The 22,213-nt window shown below is 42.7% G+C and overlaps 1 long non-coding RNA gene across 6 annotated transcripts in view; it reads right to left on the reverse strand.

Annotated features, from left to right (window-relative positions):
* Positions 1-211: 211 nt before the first annotated feature.
* The window catches only part of LOC121273420, a 39,092-nt gene continuing 17,090 nt past the window's right edge, over positions 212-22,213 (reverse strand). For 2 of the 6 annotated variants that reach the window (XR_005942020.1, XR_005942023.1), the window contains exons 2-5: positions 21,734-21,863; positions 10,068-10,131; positions 2,342-2,516; positions 212-507 (exon numbers count right to left, since the gene is read on the reverse strand). This is a non-coding gene — a long non-coding RNA (uncharacterized LOC121273420). Of the gene's footprint in view, positions 508-2,341; positions 2,587-10,067; positions 10,132-12,786; positions 12,802-21,733; positions 21,864-22,213 lie in introns of those variants that run through there. The other 4 variants (XR_005942022.1, XR_005942021.1, XR_005942025.1 and 1 more) reach the window with 4 other exon arrangements.

The following is a 22,213-nucleotide window of genomic DNA, read 5'->3' on the forward strand; positions in this document are numbered from 1 at the left end:
GCCTTCCCCCTCATGCCAGCAGCTTCCTGGATTCATGTTCTAGGCGCAAGCAGATATTGTCCAGGTCTGTTCCCTCCCCCCTTACATCCATTCATACCGGTGACCATACAGCTGCTGCCATGGGATCATTCCTGCACCGACCTCGCCTTCCCCATAAGTCTAGAAATCGTTTAAACAAAGGGAGAATAAAACAACCACACCAAGGTGAGGCTGTGATCAATACAAATTATTTTATTGCTGATTATAGACCATTATTGCACTAAGAAAAGAACAGGTTCGGAGATGGGGTGGGGCCTGTTGCGCACACCCAATTACACAGCTCGTGCTTATTCGGAATGACGATTGCGGTTGGGTGTTGGGGCGCACACTCACTGGAGATTCATCCCAGACCCGGATAGCAGCAATCAGAACCGTTATCGCAGAAATCTTCTTCAAGCAAATAACCCGGTGGGCAAGGGTCATTGGTACATATTCCATCGGCATCCTCACATTTACCCGTGGAGGAATCTGTAATTTTAAACAAAGAGTCACTTGGAGAATGAGCCTGAGGAGCAGAGAGGAGAGTGAAGAACAGTGGGAGATTGTTTTTCCTTTTTATGTTCACCGTGGCGATGTACAAAATGCAGCAGCCAGTGTGTACACAGCAATACATGGAAACAGCAAGAGAACTGATAGCTCAGGTTGTTTTTCAGGATCGGACAATGCGTCATGTCAACAATTGCAGGGGGGAGACGTGACCAAAGGCTCAATATAGAAAATATTTTAGTCACTTCACAAAGGGGGAGATAGGGCCAGAGAGGTTTAGGGATGGAATTCCAGGGTTCAGGTTCCAGGAAGCTGCAGGCCGAATAATGGAAGGGTTGAAATCAGAGATGTGTAAGAGAGATGGGAACCACAGCAGTGCAGAGATGAGTGAGGTTATTGGGAACTGGAAGAGGTTACAGTGGTAGAGAGGGCTGTAGGAACTTGCAGAATTGGCGAGGGTTGTAGATGATGGGAGAAGTTACGAAGACAGAGAGGACTGTAGAAAATGGCAGGCATTATGGAGATGAAGAGGATTGTAGAAGATGGGGAATGTTACGTAGATGGAGAGTGCTGCTCCAGCTGGGAGAGTTTACAGAGTTTGGCAGAGTTGTAATTCCTGGAGAAGTTCAAGAAGACAGAGACTTTTATATAAACTGGCTTTGTTTACAGGGATAGAGAGGGGGTGGCTGGGAGTGGATGAGGATGCAGAGAAAGGGGCAAGTTTGTAGAGGCCGGATTTTTTTTTCGCAGAAATAGGCAGAGTTGTGTGGAATGTGGGTTGCCACGGAGATATGGAGGTCTAGGGGCCCCAGGATGTACGTAGAATGTAACGGCTGTTGAGGGAGGTAACGGAGATTGTGAGAGTTGTAGGACTGGAGTTGTTCACACAGTTTGCGAGGGCTGGGGGATTGAAGGTGGTTTGTAACAGCTGGTAATGTTAGTGACATGGATGCTTTTGTTGGCTGGAGAAGGGTAAAAAGCTGGGGGCAGTTGCAGGGGCTGGCGTACATTACGAACATTCAAGGAATCGGAGGTTCTAGAGGCTTTTAAAGAGACAGGCAAGGTTGTGAGGGCTGTGGGAATTTACAGATAGGGAGAGGGCTGAGGAGATTGTTGATATTACAGACAAAATGGTTGTCCAAAGGGTTGGATGTGCTGATAGAGATAGGCATTGCAGGATGTTCTAGTGGACTTTACAGAGATATAAAGTTTAGAAATGGTTGTTAAGAGCTTAGAGCGTAGTGAGTGTTGTCGATGCTGGAGGAGCTTAGGGCGAGAGTGAGCATTGTCGGTGCTGGAGGAAGTTACGGAGATAGGGAGGGCTGTCGGGCCTGGAGGAGGTTATGGAAATAGGGAGGGTTGTCGAGGCTGGAGGAGTTTACGTGCATAGAGAATGTTTCTCCGCTGCAAGAACTCATTGGGATACAGAGCCTTGTAGGGGCTGGTGGTATTTCTTTGATGGGCAGTTATGAAGCGCCTGCAGGATGGTGCAGAGAGATAGGCTATTGTAGGGGCTGGAGATTTTCACAGGGCCAGGAAATGTTTTGGAGGAAGGAGGAGGTTGCAGTGGTCTACGCTCTCGAGGGATGTGGAGGGATTTGGATGCAAGAATGGGAATAACAATAAGGCTGGTTTAATTCCCGCTCCAACATTCTCCCTTTGTTTTCGTTGAACAGTGATTGGAAGGGAAAGGGACTGAAAGAGCTCCTCAAACCTCTCCTCTCACCCTGCACCCTAACAACCACACACAGAATCAAAGAGTAAGAAATTGACATTGTTCCAAATAGCTGCTGACGACAGGGAGGTCGCTACTCACCCACGACCTGGAAATCCTCAGCAATCAGCAGGAGACCAAGAACCAGTACAGAATCTTCATCATCTTAAACAGAGCCCCTCCACGTAAGGATCAGTGAACTGGACACTAGAAACTGTGTGTGGAACAACAGAGAGTGCTTGTGCGAATTTATCATTCCAGAGACGAGGAGTGACTCCTGCTGAGGCAAATATCTTCTGTTAAACTGAGACATGATTGGCCGTTTGGCTCAGGGATCAAGAGAATGGCTGTGGACAAATGTGGGTTTCATCACGGGTGACCTCGACTCTTGTTAATCCAGAAGCAATTTCATCTTTTGATACACGGGATCCAGTGGGGTGACAACAGAATCTACCCCAAATAAATATCTGGGCAATCAAAAATCAGCAGGGCCGAAACTGTACCTGAACATTGGGCTGCCTTTAAAGAGGAGCAAATTCGCTCAAGCGAGCAACACGAGTGTGGACGGGGATCCCATAATGAACCAAGTCAAAGTCCCCACGCTGAACGTATAACAACACTGTACACAATCACCACACTGAAGACAATCTACACTCGGAACACATAAGCTCCTCTGACCGAATCCTCACACTAAAATCTGTCCAGATTCTGAACACAGAATAACTTCTGACACATATACCACACTGAATACAGTCTCCACTCTGAACAGCTCGGACATACTCCGCACTCTGAACACAGTCACCGCACTGAACCTATAACAACCCAGGATACAATCCCCACAAAGAACAGAAAGACGCACTGGACACACTGACCACGCTGAGGAGGGTCCACACTCTGAACACAGAACCAGCTCTGACACAATCCCCACACTGGATACGTTCCACACAGTGAAGACAGTCTACACACTGAACTCAATTCCACTCTGATCGCAGACACTATTCTGAATCAGATCCACAATTTGAACACAGAGCGACAATGGAACCAATATTCGCAGTGAACACAGTGCCCATTCTGATTAAAATCGCCAGTCTGATAAAAGTGTCCATGTTGAATATTACAGCACATGTCTCAAAGTCCAAACTCTGTACAATTATCACTATCAATTAGGGGTGGAGAGTGCGGTGTTCCCACAGAGATGATTTTGAAATGAGATCGCCATATGAAACATATTATTGTGCACAATTATGTTTTTTCTAATTTTACGCAGGCCATGATTTAACAATGTTCTGATTATTAAAAAAGAATTTCAAATGTAGTGAACAATGAGGAAGGTAATATCATAGTATCTTTCGGTGCAAACTCGATGGGCTGAAGGCCCTCTCTTGCAATGTGTGATTCTGTGTTTCAGTGAATTTACGAGGGTACAATCAGACTGGTAAACTGGGCAGCTGTGAAGAGACACATCTTTTACAGATGAATGAGCAGCGATTATATAAAATTAATGGTAAAATACAAAGTTGTTGCAGGATCAAAAAGATCTGGAAGTGTCTGACACAAATCACTGAAGGTGGCAGCACAACTGGCGAAGGTGTCATAAAGAAATGGATCCATTGCCTTTAGAAATAGAAGACTAGAACACAAAAAGCAAGGAAACTGTAACTGAACTCTTTAAAACACACCGGTTAGACTTCAGATGCTGTTCATTGTCCAATTCTGAAACCACACTTTAGGATGGGTGTCAAGGACATGGAGAGCATGCGGAGTTTATTTTCTTTATTTGATTCCAGGAATGAGGCTCTCCAACTCATGTGAAGAGAATGGAGAAAGTTGGCTGTTCTCCATTGAACAGAGGAGGCTAATTACATTTTGATTAGAAGCGTTCAACATCAGGAAATTTTTTGATAGATTCAATCAGGAGAAACGCTTTCCTGGGACAGGATGGTCAGGAAAAATAAAGACACAGGCTTAACCTGCTTTGCAAAAGAAAATCGTGGGATTCAAGGAAACATGTCATGACATAGCCAGTTGTGCTGTTAGGATTAAATGCTTCAAATTAAGAATTTAGCAGTGATATAGAGCAAGAGAAGGGGGGTTGTGTCCAATTAAACATAATTACAAAATATCTACCAGAAGCACGATGGGTCGAATAGCTTTTTTTAAATTTCATATGCCTGACGCTGTAGCTAAAAAGGTTCAATCAACTGTGGTTTTAAACCTAAACTTTACATACACAGCAAAAAGTCACCGTATCCACAGAATATATTTGCATAAACACTGAGGGCGCTTAGCGCAATGGAGTAGCCTGTTTCCCTGAAATCCTAAACAACAGGATAGTGTGTGGAAACAAACCGAGAGACAGGTGCATGGTTCACTGGGGGTAAAGTCACTGAATGTTCCACACTTGGACGCGACAATCTCGGTGAAAATGGTTGTGAGCAGATAACATAGTGAAATATTTCGTGTCAGTAATGAAGGATGCCGGGGCAGAGAAACTCGGAGATACAGAGCGATAGGATTGTGGGAAAAATTGAGAACATTCTCTAGAATTTTATTCCAACCATCCCTGTAATTTCGAGACTATCATAACCTGCATCCTGCTGAATGCCTGATAAAGCCCAGCAAGGTACAGAACGATAAACAAGCCCAGAAACAAGGGGAATAAACAAAACACAGATAACACTCTGAACAAAACAGCAATTGGAACACAAACCACATTCTAAGCAAAGACCAAACTCTGAACACATATCCCCACCTGAAAAGAGAGCTCAATCTAAACACAGATCCTCGTCTACACTAACAGCACAGTTTGAGCCGAAACCTCACTCTAAACAAATACTACACTCTGAACACATATCACAGCCTGAAAGCAGACAAGACCCTAAACACATACTTTATTCTTATCAAATACCAGAGACTGAACATAGTCCCCACTCTGAAAACAAACATCAGTGTAAACTCACATCCAAGACTGACCAAATACCACAATCAGGAGACATCCCAGATTCGGAACGCAGGAAATAATCTGGGCACAGGCCTCTCATCTAATCACAGGCCCCAGTCTAAACACAAACCCCTTCTCTGAGCATATCCGACTCCCTAATCACACATGTTATACTCAGCATAGCTCCGTCTCTAAACACAGATACCACTCTGAGCACGTTCCCCACTCTGAACAAACAATCCACACTGAATATAGATACCCCTCTTAAAACAGGGCCCACACTGAGGACAATCCCTGCTCGGAACATACACTCCAACTCTGAAAAGAGACAGCTCCCTGAACGCAGAGTCTCATTGGAGCACATGCGCTACTCTGAACACGAACCCATACATAAAATGGACGCCTCTCTCAAAACAGGCCGCGCACTGAATGTTTTGTTAGTGAATGTGTGCAGAGTGGTGTCTGTATTCAGCTTTACATTTTCAGAATGGGGCCTCTTTTTTGAATGGGAACTTTATAAGATGCAGTTATGCGTTCATTGGCTGTTTAGTGTCCAAGGTGCTGTTTGTGTTCAGGATAGGGATATTCGGCAAATTAGACGCCATGAACACAGACTAACAAAAACACTGACCCTGCTCTGAAAGCGGACAATGCACTAAACTTACAACTCTCTCTGAATACTGATCTCACTATGACCAAAAAAACGAATCTGATCACAATTCCGGTAATGAAAAAATCTCTTCACGCTGAAAGAAGAAGGCACACTGAACAGTATTCAGATAATGTTCATAGTTCCTTATCTTTAAAAAAAGGAATCACAGCAAGTCGCCCCATTCTGAACATATAGAAATGAAAACATTTGCAAAATTACCTTCAGCAATGAGACCTGTTTCAAAAGACACATCATAACAAAGTCCGCTCTAAGCACAGAACTCACTCTGTGCTCAGATCTCACACTGAACACAGTCTACACTTCGGACACGGGTCCCAATGTGAACACAGGGCTCTCCGTGAACACAAACCTCTTTCCAAATGCTCACTTCAATCTGAACACAGAATCCACATTGACCCCAGGACCCACACTGAACCCAGGACCCGCATTAAACACAGAATCTATTGTTAACACTGATCACACTGAGAACAGAAGCCTCTCTCTGAAAACTCATGCCGGTCTGAACACAGACCCCAAGCTTTGCACAGAATCGACACTGAACATAGGACTGGCACGGAACACAGATCCCTCTGGGACCACAGACCCCTCGCAGAAAACATATTCCACTGTGAACACAGTCCTCTTTCTGAACACACACACCTCACTTACATCAAACCCCACACTGAGCATAGTATCCTCACTGATCAAGGTCCAAACAATGAAGTCAGGCCCCGCAGTGAACACAGCTTCCAGTGTGAACCGAGACCTATCTCTGAACACTCACGGCTCTCTGTACACATACCCGATTCTGAGCACAGAATACAAATTGAACACAGGCCGCATGATAAACATAGAATCCTTCTTGATCCCAGAGCCCACACCCAACAATGAACTCTGACCCCAGAATGAACAGAGAGGCAGTACTGAACACAGGGAATAAAACTGAACACAGACCCCACTGAATACACCGATTCATGTATGATCAGAGACCACAGCCTGAAAACACAATCTTCTCTATATGGAGACCACAATCGGAGGGGAGAATGCACACGAATCCCTGACCCCAGAATCAACTCAAAGCCATCGCTGAACACAGCGCCCACTATGAAGACATTTCCCCCAAAGCGCGCAGTCAGAACAGAACGAACACTGCACACTGTTAGTCACTGATCAAAAGGCACACATTGCACATTGAGTTCACGCTGGACACAAAGGCCACACTGAACACAAAAGCCACACTGGACACAGTCCCCACACTGAACACAGTCCATACTCTGAAACCGGATCCCACCTAGATCACAGGCCCCACTCTAAATACAATCCACAAACGTGAACACCGTCCGAACATGGGCAAACTGTACTGCATGAACACCGTGCCCATTTTGAACAAAATCCCCAGACTGAATAAAGAGAGTCCAAGCTGAATAATGCACCTCACGTCTCACAGTCCAGATTATGAACATTTGTCACTTTCTATTGGGGGTGTATCGAGCGATGTTCACCTACACTTCATTTTGAGACCACATCTCTATATCATGTGTGTTACTGACATGGATTATTACTATTATTGGTTTTTATATACGCCTTGACATAAGAATTGTAAGATTATTACAAAACTATGAAATGAAGTTAACAATGAGGACGATAGTCACATACATTATGAGGAGATAAACGGACTGGGGAAAAGGGCAAGTGTGAAGAGAGAGATTTTCCACTAAGTATGAGCAGAGGCAATATAATACTTATGGAAAAATACAAAGTAATCACAGGAGCAGAGAGATCTGGGGGTTTCGGACACAAATTATTGAATCTGGCAGCAGAGGTGGAGGAAGAATTGGAAAGCACATGGAATCGTTGCCTTTATAAATAGAGGACATGAATACAAAAACAAGGAAACTGTAACTGAACTCTTTATAATACAGTGGTTAGGACCCAGATGAGTTCTGTGGCCCAATCAAATCAAAAAATTACGAAGGGTGTCAAGGCCTTGGAGAGGGTGGCAAGTTTATTTTCTGATTTGATTCCAGGAATGAGGGTATTTAACTCATGTGGAGAGACTGGAGAATGTGAGTTGTTCACCTTTGAACAGAGGAGGTTAAGTAAAGTTAGATTATAGGCGTTCAACTGCAGGGTGGTGTTTGATTGAGTCAATGAGGAGAAGCTTTTTCTGAGATGGGATGGTCAGGCAGAAAATGGACACAGACTGAAGCTATTTGGCAAAATCTCAAGAACAAAATTCAAGCAAGCATTTAATGACAGAGCCAGTTATGCTGATCATGGTAACTGTTTCTATTTAAGACTTTAACAGGGATATTAAGCAAGAGAAGGGGAAGTGGGACTAATAAAATAGTTTTAGAAAAGGTCTAGCAGAAACACGATGGGATGAATGGCTTCTGCTTTTTTTTGTATTTTATGTGCCTGACGCTCTGAACGAAAAGTTTTCATCAGTTATGCGGTTAAATCTAAACTTTACATGCATATCCAAAAAGGCGCCTTACCAACAGAATATCTTTACATAAATACTGTGATCGCTCAGGGGCAATGGAGGAACCTGTTTCCCTGAGACACTAACCATCAGGATATTGTGTGGAAACAAACTGAGAGGCGGGAACTTGGTTCACTGTGTGTAAAGTTGCTCAATATTCCCCACTGGGACAGAAGATTCTCGGGGTAAATGGCTGTGAGCAGATAACACCGTGAAATATTCCGTGTCAGTAATAACGGATGATGGGGCAGAGAAGCTCGGAGAGATGGAGTGAGGGAAACATTTTGAAACATTCTCTGGAACATTTATCCCAAACATCTCCTGAATTGCTAGACACTCATAATCTGCACCCTACTGAATGAATGGAAATGCAAGGCAAGGCATGGATCGACAAACAAGGACAGAAACTGACTACAGAAAGATACAGAATACAGATTCGAGCCTGAACAAGGACCGCAGTTTAAACACAAACATCACTTTAAGCAAAGACAACACTCTGAACCCATACCCCACCCTGAAAACAGAGACCAATCTAAAGACAGATCCTCCTCCACACTAACAGCACAGTTTGAACACAAACTCCAGCTTTAAAAAGATCACACAAAACCCTAAAAACAGTCCAGTCTAAACACAGATCCTCCTCTAAACTAACAGCACAGTTTGAACAGAAACCACAGCTTTAAAAAGACCACACTCTGAGCCCATATAAAACCATAAAAACAGCCCAATCTAAACACAGATCCAAGTCTATATTAACATTACAGTTTGAACACAAAGCCCACTTTAAACAAAGACCATAATCTGAACCGATATCACTCCCCGAAAAAAACCCTCGACATAAACACAGATTCTAGCCACAACAACTATCACAGACCGAACACAAAATTAACTCTGAAAGCACACCTCAGTATAAACACACATCCGTGACCGACCAAACACAACATTCTGAAGGCAGCCCCGATTCTGAACGCAGAAACCGCTCTGATCACAGGGCCTCATCTAAACAATGGCCCCACTGTGAACACAAACCGCTCTTTGAGTAAATTCGCCTCTCTGATAACACAGGTCACATTAAACATCGACCACTCTCCAAACACAGTACCCACTAAGATCATGATCGCTGCTCTGAACACACGCTGAATACTCTGAACCTAGGCACCTCTAATCACAGAGCCGAGTCTGAACACGATCCCTGATCTGAACACACGCCCAACATTGAACAGAGACATTTCTCCTAGCGCAGACGCTACTCTGAACACGACCCCTGGTCTCAACAACAACCCCACATTGAACATATATGCCTCCCTGAACACAGAGCACTCTGAACACCGCCCACTGTTGTAACACAGATGCCTCTCTGAATATTGTCCACACTCTAGATGTGGTATTTATGAATGTGTGCATAGTGCTGTCTGTCTGTAGCCTTCTAAGTTTAGGATGGGGTCTTTGTTTTGAATGGGATCTTTAAAGATGCGGGTCAGTGTTCATTGACTGGTTAAAGTCCAATGTGTCTTCTGTGTTCAAAATGCAGGCTTGTTCACAAATTAGTCGCCTTTAACATAGACCCACACATAACATTGACTCCTCTCTGAACGCAGAGTGCTCACTGAACACAAAGCCCTCTCTGACTGCAGATCTCACTGTGAACACAAAAACTACTCCGAGGTCAGTGCGCTGTGGGTGATAAGTCCTCACACTGAATTCATAAAGCACGCTGGAGACAGTTGAGACAATGAATACAGATACAAACCTTTTTTTTAAAGGCACAGCAAAGGCCCTGTTCCAAAAGTAGAACCCTGAATGCAGACTGCACTCTGAAAACAGATAAACACGACATTCAGCATTGAGCCCTGTGAGATAAGAAACATCACAACAAGCCCCCTCTGAGCACAGATTTCTCTCTGTAATCTGCCCTCACACTGATCTCGGTCGACACTATGAACACAGGCCCCATGATGAACACTGGCCTCTCTGTGAGTACACACCCTCCCTATATGCTTACCTAAATGCTAAACAGAGAATCCATTCTGAACAAACACTCCACACTGAAAACAGACCTCATTCTATTCACATAACCGAATGTGAACACAGGTGTCTCTGAATAAACACAGACACACTCCCCTCTCCAAATGCAAACTCGAATCTGAAAACAGAATGTGTTCCAGAAACAGAAACCTGAAATCAGGGACAATGGTGACATCTGTTTCCCTGAAATCCCAAATACCGCGATATTGTGCGGAAACAAACTGAGAGACTGGAGCTTTTCTTTGCTGAGGGTAAAGCTGCTGGACATTCCATACTGGAATGAATAATCTCGGAGATGATAGGTGTGTGGCGATCACATCCTGAAATGTTGACTTTCAGTACTGTGGGGTGCCCTTAAGAGTTCTCTGCATTGAGGCATTGAAGGTACAGAATGAGGGCTTTTGGAATAATTCTAAAACATCTGCCTTATTCCCAATCATTTATTTAATCCTTACATGTTTATATGAATGCAGAGTCTGAAAACATTTCGGTCCAAAGGTTGGGGAGATTCAATACAACGTCAATGGCACAGTTTAAAATGGGGAGCAGAGGCACAGGCATCCACTACAGAGTTTTACATACATCACTCTGGACATACTCTTCAGTCTGAACAGAGGGCCCACAATGCTAATAGACACCACACTGATCACTGACCCCGTGCACAACACCGACATTACACTAAACACGGACTCCACACTGAACACAGACCCTACACGGAACAGAGATCCCAATTTAAATACAGCCCCCGCACTATGCATAGAACAACATGGGGCACAGATTCCACACTGAGCACAAGCCCCACACTGTACACAGAACCCACACTGACATAGGCACAAATTGAACACAGAGCCCAAACTGAACATGGACACATACTGAACACATATCCCACACTGAACACAGAATACGCACTGAACAAACGGCCCACTCTGAACACAGAGCTTGCGTTAAACAGAGATCTCATTTTGAACACAGATACCAGTCTGAGAATAATCCTCGTAGCGAGAAAATTGTTTATGCTGACCACAGATCATACACTGAAGGCACCCCAGATAATTAACTGACCCTAACATTAAAACGAGCCCATTCTGAACAAAGGCCCCATTGTAATCATAGAGGCCAGTCTGAATGCAGACAGCAGCTTGAACACACCAAAAAGTACACATTCAACATTGAGACCAGATTGAACACACACACAATTAGAAAGTAACTTCATGAAGACAGATCTCACTCTGTACTGCGACCACAGTCTGAAGACTGATACCACTCGGGAACAGGCAGCACTCAGAACAAAGAATCCTATCTAAACACAGAGTCCGCGCCGATCACAGACTCAACTCCGAACACAAGCCACTCGGAACACAGACTCCACTCCAAACACAGACTCCACACTGAACACAGACTCCACACTGAACACAGACTCCACTCCAAACACAGACTCCACTCCGAACACAGACTCCACTCCGAACACAATCCACTCAGAACACAGACTCCACTCCAAACACAGACTCCACTCCAAACACAGACTCCACTCCGAACACAGACTCCACTCCGAACACAGACTCCACTCTGAACACAGACTCCACTCCGAACACAGACTCCACTCCGAACACAGACTCCACTCTGAACACAGACTCCACTCCGAACACAGACTCCACTCCGAACACAGACTCCACTCCGAACACAGACTCCACTCCGAACACAATCCACTCAGAACACAGACTCCACTCCGAACACAGACTCCACTCTGAACACAGACTCCACTCTGAACACAGACTCCACTCCGAACACAGACCCCACTCCGAACACAGACTCCACTCCAAACACAGACTCCACTCCAAACACAGACACCAGTCCGAACACAGACTCCACTCCGAACACAATCCACTCAGAACACAGACTCCACTCCGAACACAGACTCCACTCTGAACACAGACTCCACTCTGAACACAGACTCCACTCCGAACACAGACTCCACTCTGAACACAGACTCCACTCCGAACACAGACTCCACTCTGAACACAGACCCCACTCCGAACACAGACTGCACTCCAAACACAGACACCAGTCCGAACACAATCCCCTCGGAACAGAGACTCCACTCCGAACACAGATTCCACTCCAAACACAGACTCCACTCCGAACAGTGACCCCTTTCTGAAGACAGGTCCCACTGTAAACACAGGTTTCTCTGAACACACACACACACACACACACACACACAAGCCTCTCCAAACGCAGACTCCAATCTTAAAGCAGAATCTCCATTGAACACACACCTCACAATGAACACACGGGAGTACATTGAACACACCCAATACTCTGAAAATAGATCCCACTGTTAACACAGAGCCCACTCTGAACACACACTCCTCTCCAAACACTGTCCCCAATATGAACACAGACTCCACAGTGAACACAGGGCGCAGACTGAACACAGTACTCACAGTGAAGGCAGGTCCCACACTGAACACAGGCCACACCCTGAATTAAGATCGAACCGTGATCTCAGTTTTCCCTCTGTACTCCGACACTACATCTCTCTGACCTCTCTTTAAACACAGAGTTCAATTTGAAAAATGACAGAAAATTGAGCAGAGACCCCAGGCTCAACATAAACTCCACTGTGGCCAGCGATCCAAGAATGAATAATATCCCTAAACTGAACACAGATCGCACAGTGAACACTGACGTTTTTTCAACACACACGCCTTTCTTAACACAGAAACTGCATTGAACAAAGACCCCCTACCGAACATAGAGGCGAAAATCCCACCGTGATGAAAGACCACACTTAGCATACAGACCTCACGTGGAACATTGAGACCACAGTAGACAGAGTTTCCAATCTGAGCACAGTGCCCACACGGAACATTGTCTAAACTGAACACTGCCCCGCTCTAACCACTGATCCCGCTTTGAGCACAGCTCCCACTCTGAAGACAGTCTTTCTTTGCTCAATGAATACAATGTGTCTTCCCATTGGCCAAGTTGGTGACTTCTGTTCTTTTCGATACATGTGTAATGGAGTTTTTTATACAGAGCTTATATATATTTTTTTAAGATGTAAGACGAATAGAAATTCTGAAATGTAATAAACAATGAGGAGGATGGTGAAATATCCGCTCGGGAACAAGCAAACTGCTGAACTGGGTGGTCGCTTGACAAATTAAATTGATCAAAGATCAGTCCGAAGTGATTCAATTTGATCAAAAGATGGTGAAAAGGCAATATATATTAAATTATACAGTTTAAAGTGGAGCTCAGGTGCAGAGACGCCCAGGTCTATGAACACAGATGTTTGAAGGTGCAAAGTGGTGAAGATCCTTCATTGGGACCATTTGGTTTGATTAATGGCGGAATAGAATGTGAACGCGAGGACTTTATTGCTAGCCTCTTTATTAAGGCTAAAGAACATTAAAAAGTGATTCAGTTTCTGTTGTTTAAGAGGACAGGAGTAGGTAAAGCAGGATAGAAGGCAGATGCCTGCGATTGTGGGGCTGATATATGAGGAGCTGTTTTGTTGGTTAGGATTATATCTGCTAGAGTTCAGGGGAACGAGGGCGCATCTCATAGAAACCTCTAAAATTCTAACAGGACTAGACTTGGTAGATGCAGGAAGGGTTTTCCCGATGGTAGGAGAGTCCATATCCACGGGTCACAGTCTCATGATATGGGATAGACGACTGTAGCTTGAGATAAGGAGAAATTTCTTAACACAGAGAATGGTGAGCCTTTTGGAATTCGCTACCACAGACCGTAGTTGAGATCAAAACATTGTATGTTTTCAGGAAGGAGTTAGATATAGGTCTTCGGGCAAAAGGGGTCAAAGGATATTGGGAGAAAGCAGGAGCAGGCTAATGAGTTCGATCATCAGCCATGTTCATAATGAATGGTGGAGCAGTTTCGAAGGACGGAATTAACTATTCCCGCTATTAGTCGCTGTGTTTTTATGTTTCTATGTGATAATATAGATATGATCCTGGCTTAAAAGAGAGAAAGTGATCGATAGAGATAATCATTGAAAACCTTGGTCCATGTCTCTCTGTTTATTCTTTCTAATTCAACCATAATGTCTACGTACCCCTTTGGATTTTTATTGTGTTATTTCTGTAGGCTATTGTAGGGATTACATGATATATTTCTTCCTGATTTCCTGCCGCAGCTTATGTTTCTCTTCCATTTCAAAAATTCGTCCCTACCCTCTGCATCTGCTTTTCTCCCTACTTTCGTTCATCGTCATTAAACTTACTGAATTATTTTTTCCTGCATTATATTGTCCCTCTGTTTCCTTTATTCATCTGGATGCTTTATGGTTGACTAATTTGTTCTCTTTTATTGTGACATATTTGTCCCGAATTCCTCTCTCTCTATCTCTAACATCTTTCTTTCTCGTAACTTTCTTTATAGTTGACCCAACAAATGACTAAGTTTGTTTGATGATGATGCCTCGACTTTCAGTTGAAATGATTTCTCAAATCTGCTATGGCTTTATAATAGTGTCTAAGTACACCACAACTGCTTTTGTGGACAGGCTGTCTCATGTTGTCCTGCACTCAGTAAAGGCCCCCTTTAAATTTCCCCTTCACCAACTCTGTCTCTGATTGAATGTTTGGGTTCAAATTTTTATGATCACTAACGAGAATTTTGCTCATTTCAGAGCCTTGTTACTACATGTTTTATCCCATTCCAATATTTCGTCTGTCTGGATGTTCAAGCAGTTAATGCCGGTTACCACGTGTCAGTCCTGAGGCACTTGTTAATCTTAGTAAAATGCGCTCCTCGAACAGCATAGAATGATTACAACTTATTCAAGTATCTATGTCTATTTTCGTTTTGGAAAGAACTTTTCAGTTACTTTGACAGGATGCCAGAAATAAATGATTAACAGTTGTATAAGGGCATTGCATGCATAAAGAACTTGGAAATAAAGTGGACAAGTAGCATTTCATCTTTTAACATTCAATGTTTGTACACATGATGATCTCTGATCTATGACTTTCATCAGCTTTCCTGCTGTAGCTTCATATCAGTTACAACCTAAAACCCGTACTTTTCAGTCTGGAATATACTCAGCAGCTGAACAGGCACAACCCTTTGGGGTAGAGCATTCCAAAATGCTCCACATTTTAGCACATAATAGCCACTCGTATTCTCAGAATGTGTCCCCTCAATCTGACCTTTTCCCACACCCCCGCACCCCACCACCACCACCCCCCCCCCCCACCAGCCTCCCCCACCACCCCCCACCCCCACCCCCACAAAAGAGGGCTGAAAAATGGGCGGATAGAGTCATTTATATTTGAGTGGATAAAAAGTGACTTCAGGAATGAGAGAGAGAGGGAGATAGAGATCTATTGATGCAGTGAGAGAGTGAGAGAGAATGAGTGAGAGAAAGAGAGGGAGAGAATAAATCTTTCGTTTCTTTGAAAGGACCCTTATTATTTCTGCTCCAATTCTTATTTGCTCCTTGCCAATGTCATCTTTAGGATGATTTAATGCTTTTGTCATTCATTCCTAATATCATTTCGAGTATTTCCTTTGCTTTTTTTTTTTTGCTTTCTTCCCGAAATCCTCGAATATGCTTTTTGCCGTTGGCTCCTCTTTGTTATTGCAGTTATGGCATGTTTTTCAGCTCAATTTCTATTGCTTGCTGTCCCCCTTTTATTCATTCAGCAACTTATATCCTTATCTACTTATGTTTCTTTGTTTTAGTGGATCATATTATCCAGGACGTCAATGATAAATATATATTCCCTACTGTTATTCTCTCTCTTTGTCATCAATACCCTATTCCAGTTTATCTACGCAATTAACATTCTCACTACTGCCATAACAGCTCCTTACGACATGGTCTTGTTTTGGATATTCTATCCCTTACTTCTTTCTCAAACTTTTCCAGATATTTCCAATTGTTTTCTGATTGGAAATGCCTCTATCTCAAAAGGGTATGATTTCTCATTCCTCTGTCAGTGATTTTTTATTGTCTAGATTCAAGACTAATCCTTTGGTGTGTTTCTCTACGAGGCAAGCATTGCAAACTGGGGCACACAGATAATACTGCAATGTGCATTCCCTCCAAGATCAGTTGGGCTTTGGAATGACCTTTGCGTTATTTAAAATCGCCCTGATAGTCCCATCGTTGAAGAGCCTGATTCCCACATGTAAATACACTGTTCAGCAGTAACAAATTGCTCGCCAATACTTTAAATGTTGAAGGTAAATTTGGAAACAGGCAAAATCGCATCAGTTACAGAGACAGGCTGTGAAAAATATGGAGAAAGCTAGCACAGAAGATGACGAGAGCAATAGCCTTTGAACGCATTTAATAATCAGGATATAAGATATGGTCGCAGGAGTAGCTAATTTCTCGTCACAGCTTGCAGCCCCTTTCAAGTGATTTGCACCTAATGTTTTACTTTTCCTCAAACGCTAACAATCTCCATATAGCCTTTCATCCCAATCGGGTCAAGAGGTTTGATTAAATCATGCCCTGTTTATATCAAACGACCGAGCAATCTGCTGCTTTCTGCAGCAGAGATTTCCAAAGATCCACAAGGCTTTGAGTGAGAAGCATTGTTTACATCTTATTCATAAATGTCCGGATACATAACACCAGTGTTTAGAGTATAATAAAACATATGTACACATTAGCGAGCAGATATATATCCGTGTTACATGAAAGATATAAGAAACAGGGATCAGGAATGGAAGCAGGTGAGATGGTGAGACAGATTTGCGGCAGAGCTTCAAAGCTAAAGGAGAATTTCCTGGAAAAAATAATGACAAAAAGAAAGATATATTGCGGGGATCTAAAAGCTGAGGTCATCGCGGTTAATATGGTTATTGCGTTTTCTGGGCTTGTGTGAAGTTAGAAGGTCTGCCGGAGAAATAGGGAGAGAGGGAAAGAGATCTGGTATTCAGCTTCCTCTCCATTATTGTCATAGCACTGCAGGTATTAGATTTTAAATCTAGTGTTCTTCACTACCATTTATTCATCCAGGGCGTCTCATTATTGACCACTTTTATTATAATTTTTATTGAAAATAGTTCCCCTGGACACTATTGATCAGTTTTAAAATATTTTCAGTGCTGTTCGCCAATACTCCATGGCAGTTGAATAACACAAAATACATTCCAATTGCCAGAATATGTGTTACCCCGCCCTACCACCGCCCCCGCCCCTCTCTCCACCCTCTAACGGCAATCAATTATTTTCTTTTGGATTTTCTTACTCCTATTTCTTTCCGTATCCTTGCCAGAAAAGGCCATTAATTTCTGATAGATGATATCCGCATTTGCAACTAAAATAATTATTCATTCAATTCTGTGTTTTATGTTCAAAGTCGAATTCCAGCACCCCGAATTTGGAGTCTCCTAGTAACTGGGTTGGAATTGTGTGTTTTGACGTACACAATATAACCCCCTTGATTCCCCCAATTTCGCAATCGTCCTTCCCAGATTAACTGTTGTCGTTGAAAAACAACATGATAACGATCCTATGAATGTTATTCGTGTCATAGCTTTGCTAACATTTTCCCTTCTAATCCCCTGCCACCGTGCGTTGTTTTCTAGAAAAGCCTGTTTCACGTTATTTAACCTGTCTATGATGCAGCCTTACCCAAGGCATTAGTTCTCGACAGGCAAATATAATCCGCAGATCAGCAGCAACTGCTAAAAGTTTATTCAAATGTGTTCAGGTTGATTTTGAAGTTGAGAAAAACAGCTTCAGTTAAAGAGGCAGACTGTCAGAAATAAGGGGGGAAAAAACCAAAAAGATTTAAATAGCAAAGCGCATCGCAGACATTCAAATGTCAGAAATAGAAGCATCAATATTCCATTCGGCCCTTCGATGTTGCACTGCCAATTAATATGAGAATGCTAATAACACTACCTGCCTGCAGGTTCTTTACATGATTAATTGTCGAAAAGCTAACAAACTATGTCCTAAGTATGCACAAAATCTGAAAATCCACAGCCCTTTGTGGCGAGGAACTCCAAAGGTGACAACTTTAGTCTGAAGATATTTGTTAAAACATTAATAAAGGTAATGGGGTTTTATTCCCTGACGGTGTGACCTCCTTGTCGACTCCCCAACCAGCAAGTGTATATAAACGGTTGAATATTTTCACTTCAGATGAAATATGATATAAAAAAAAATCTGGGATTTTCCTGAGCGTTGGGGGAGGCAGAACCACAGCAGAATTTAAATCCAAACATAGACTTCCCTCAGGTTCACAGCAATATCTTCCATGACGGATAGTTAGTTTTGCACATCCATGGCAGATCATTTTATACCTGGGGCTGTAGAAGCTGAGTTAAGGTCTTAGAGGGGTGGGGGCCACGAAGACAATGGCAAAGCGGAAATGTCAATGGGCTGGTAATCCAGGCAGCCAGGGTTAAAGTTCCTGGACGGTATCTCGTGGAATTGATATTCAATTGATAAACAAGAATTGAGTAACTTGTCTCAGTAATGGCCACAATGAAAGGTATGTGACAAAAATCCATTGATATCGCTCATATCCTTTAGAAAAGGAAATCTAACATCCTTCTGTCGCCTGGCCTACATGTGACTCCAGGTCCACAGCAAGGGGGGTGATCCTTTATTTCCCTCTGAAAATGCCTAGCAAGTCAATCAGTTCAAGGGCAGTTAGGGATGGGCAACTATTTCTGGCCATACAGTGATGCCGACAAAAAGCTTAGATAAAACACAAAGTTCTTTTGTTGACACAGGAATGACACGGGAGCAGTGGTAATTTAGAACGTTGACACGTTTAGAGAGAGCGGCAGATATAAAGCAGCAAAGGAAGAGTAAACATACAGAAGAATATAAATGAGACGGAAGGTGAGGGAGATCTGGACTGAGAGGGGTTGGGTCGTCGATAAAGAGAGCTTGAGATTTATGTTGCGGCAGTAATAGCGTAATGTTATATTGATAGCTAAAAATGACGCACAATAAGCATTTTTTCCCATTTAACGTCATTACCTGAATATATCTTGTTCATCCTTTAATTAGCCTGACCTAATGCTGATTCCAATTTGATAATAGCTGTTCTGTGATATATTTTTCTATTTCTACTTATGTTAGGAGATAGGTTACTGTCATATTCCTCTAACCTTCTGAACTTTTTGTTCCGACATTGATCCTAAAAGCTTCTGGTTCCTCATGGTTGTATTCCACTTTCTGTTCATTTTACTTGTTGGATAAGTTTCTCTTTAGTTTCAATTCTGTTAAAAGCTCTGCAATTTGCTGATTGTGCTTCATTATGATCAGCCTGTTCTTGATTTTCTTTAGCAGAATATGTATCGTTCTGAAGCTTAGTGTTCAAATTTGAACATAATACACGTTATAATACAAGAAATGCGACCCAGCCATGGCTAACTAGGGCAATTAGAAATATCATTCGCTCTAAGGAAGAGGCATACAAATTGAATGGGAAATTTTAAAAAAGCAACAGATCTGAGGAATGCGAGCAGTTTCAAATTCAGCAATATTTATTATAGTTATGTGGAGATTGGTGAATAAAAATGAATGTCCCTTACCATCAGAAACGAGAATTTATAATGGGTGACAAAGATATGGCTGACCAAGTACTTGCATGCTTTGTTTCTGTCTTCACAAATGAGGACACTAATAACATGCCAGGAATATTCAGAAACACAGGGTTTAGTTGAAGGGAGGAACTGAAAGAAATCAGTATTAGTAGAGAAATTGAGTTGGGAAAATTAATGGGATAGAAGTGCTTATATAACCCAGGGCCTGATAACTATCCAATGTATACTTATTGAAGCAGCACGATAGATAGTGGTTGCATTGGGTGGACACCTTCCGAGATTGTAAAGACTCTGGAACAGTTCTGGCAGATTGGAGGATAGCTAATGCAACCCCACTATTTAAAAAAAGAGATAGAAAGAAAACAGGGAATTATAGACCTGTCATTGGTAGTCGGGAAAATTCTAGAGTAAGTTATGAAAGATTTCACATCTGTGCAACTGGAATACAGTGGCTGAATCGGACACGTTCAGTATTGGTTTACGAAAAGGAAATCACACTTGACAAATCTACTGGAACTTTTTAATGATGCAACTCTTGGAGTTGATGAGGGGGAGCCAGTTTATTTGGACTTTCAGAAGGCTTTCGACAAAGTCCCACATGAGAGAGTGGTGTGCAAAATTAAAGCATATGAGATTGGGGGTTTTGTATTATGATGGGTATAAAACATTTTGGTGACAGGAAACAAGTGTAGGAATGAACGTGTTTTGTTTTCAAATGGCATGCGGTGACTAAAGGGGAACCAAAGGGATCGGGGATGGGTCCACAGCTATTTGCAATATATATTAATGATTTAGATGAGGGAATTAAATGTAGTATCCCCGGATTTGCAGTTGACACAAAGCTGGGTGGGAAGCTGAGCTGTGAGGAGGACGCATAGATTTTTCAGTGTGACTTGGATAAGCTGGGTGAATGGATAAATGCATGGCAGATGCATTATAATGTGAATAAATGTGTGGTTATCCACTTGGTTAACAAAAAGAGGAAGGGAGATTATTATCTGAATGGCTACAAATTGAGAGAGGTGAAAATGCAAATAGACCAGTGTATCCACGTTAACTAGTCGCTGTAGTAAGCATTCAGGTCAAACAGATGATAAATAAGGCATATTAGAGGAAGTGAGCAGGGATGCCTTGTTGCAATTCTACAGGGCCTTGGTAAGACCACACCTGCAGTATTGTGTGCAGCTTTGGTCTCCTTATGTGAGGAAGGATATCCTTACTATAGAGGGACTGCAGTGACTATTTAACAGACTGATTCCTGGGATTTTAGGAATGACATATGAGGGGAAATTGATTCGGTTAGGATTTTATTCGCTGGAGTTCAGAAGAATGAGTGGGAATCTCATAGAATCCTACAAAATTCCAGCAGGACTAGATGGAGCAAATGCAGGAAGGATGTTCCCAATGCTGGGAACTCCACAATCAGGGGTCACAGTCTGAGGATCCGAGGTAGACCTTTTAGGACTGAAATGAGGAGACATTTCCTCACCCAGAGAGTGGTGGGCCTTTGGACTTCGCTACCACAGAAACTAGTTGAGGCCAAAACATTTTTTTTTTCAAGTGTGAGTTGCACATTGCTCTTGGGACGAAAGGGATCAAAGAGTATGGGGAGAAAGCGGGAGTAAGCTATTGAGTTGGATGATCAGCCATGATCATAATGAATGGCTAATGAGGGTAGAAGGGCCGAATGGCCTACTCCCACTCGTAATTTCTATGTATATGTTTCTACGTTGTTATTCTATCTCTTTGCATTTCACGACTTTCCTTCACATTCCTTCCTGAGATCAAGTCCCGTCCCCTGAATGTCAGCTGCATTGTAGCTATAACATTTATCCTTACCTTATGTATATCTTTGTCAATGCAACTTTCCTGACGTGTGTGATAAGCAGTCCAGCATATGTAAGAAATATGGGAGATCCTTGAATGTGCCTGAGTTAACTTCCTCTCCGACAAACATCAAGGGGTAAACCTGTGAATGAGATGGGTAAACGACATTGGAAGGCTGTTCAAAGATAATTTTTTGGGTTGCAGGACCCAACTTATACCCCAACCTACACACACAACTAATTTCCAAAGAGACATCCAAGGACAAGTAGTGGTCAAGAAAAAATTACGAGAGGGGAAGAAAATAATTACGTCAATAAATGCATAACACACAGATCTTGAGGCATGGGAAACATACAAAGAGCAGCAAATGGTGAAAATGATATGAATGAGGTAACAAAATATAATCTTTCGAAGTTTGCTGATAACACGGAACTTGGTAGGAGTATGAACGGTCAGGAGGGTGTGAAGAGTCTTCAAGATGATTTAGACAGG

This window comes from Carcharodon carcharias, assembly GCF_017639515.1.
Source record: "Carcharodon carcharias isolate sCarCar2 chromosome 18 unlocalized genomic scaffold, sCarCar2.pri SUPER_18_unloc_1, whole genome shotgun sequence".
Taxonomy (NCBI): Eukaryota; Metazoa; Chordata; class Chondrichthyes; order Lamniformes; family Lamnidae; genus Carcharodon; species Carcharodon carcharias.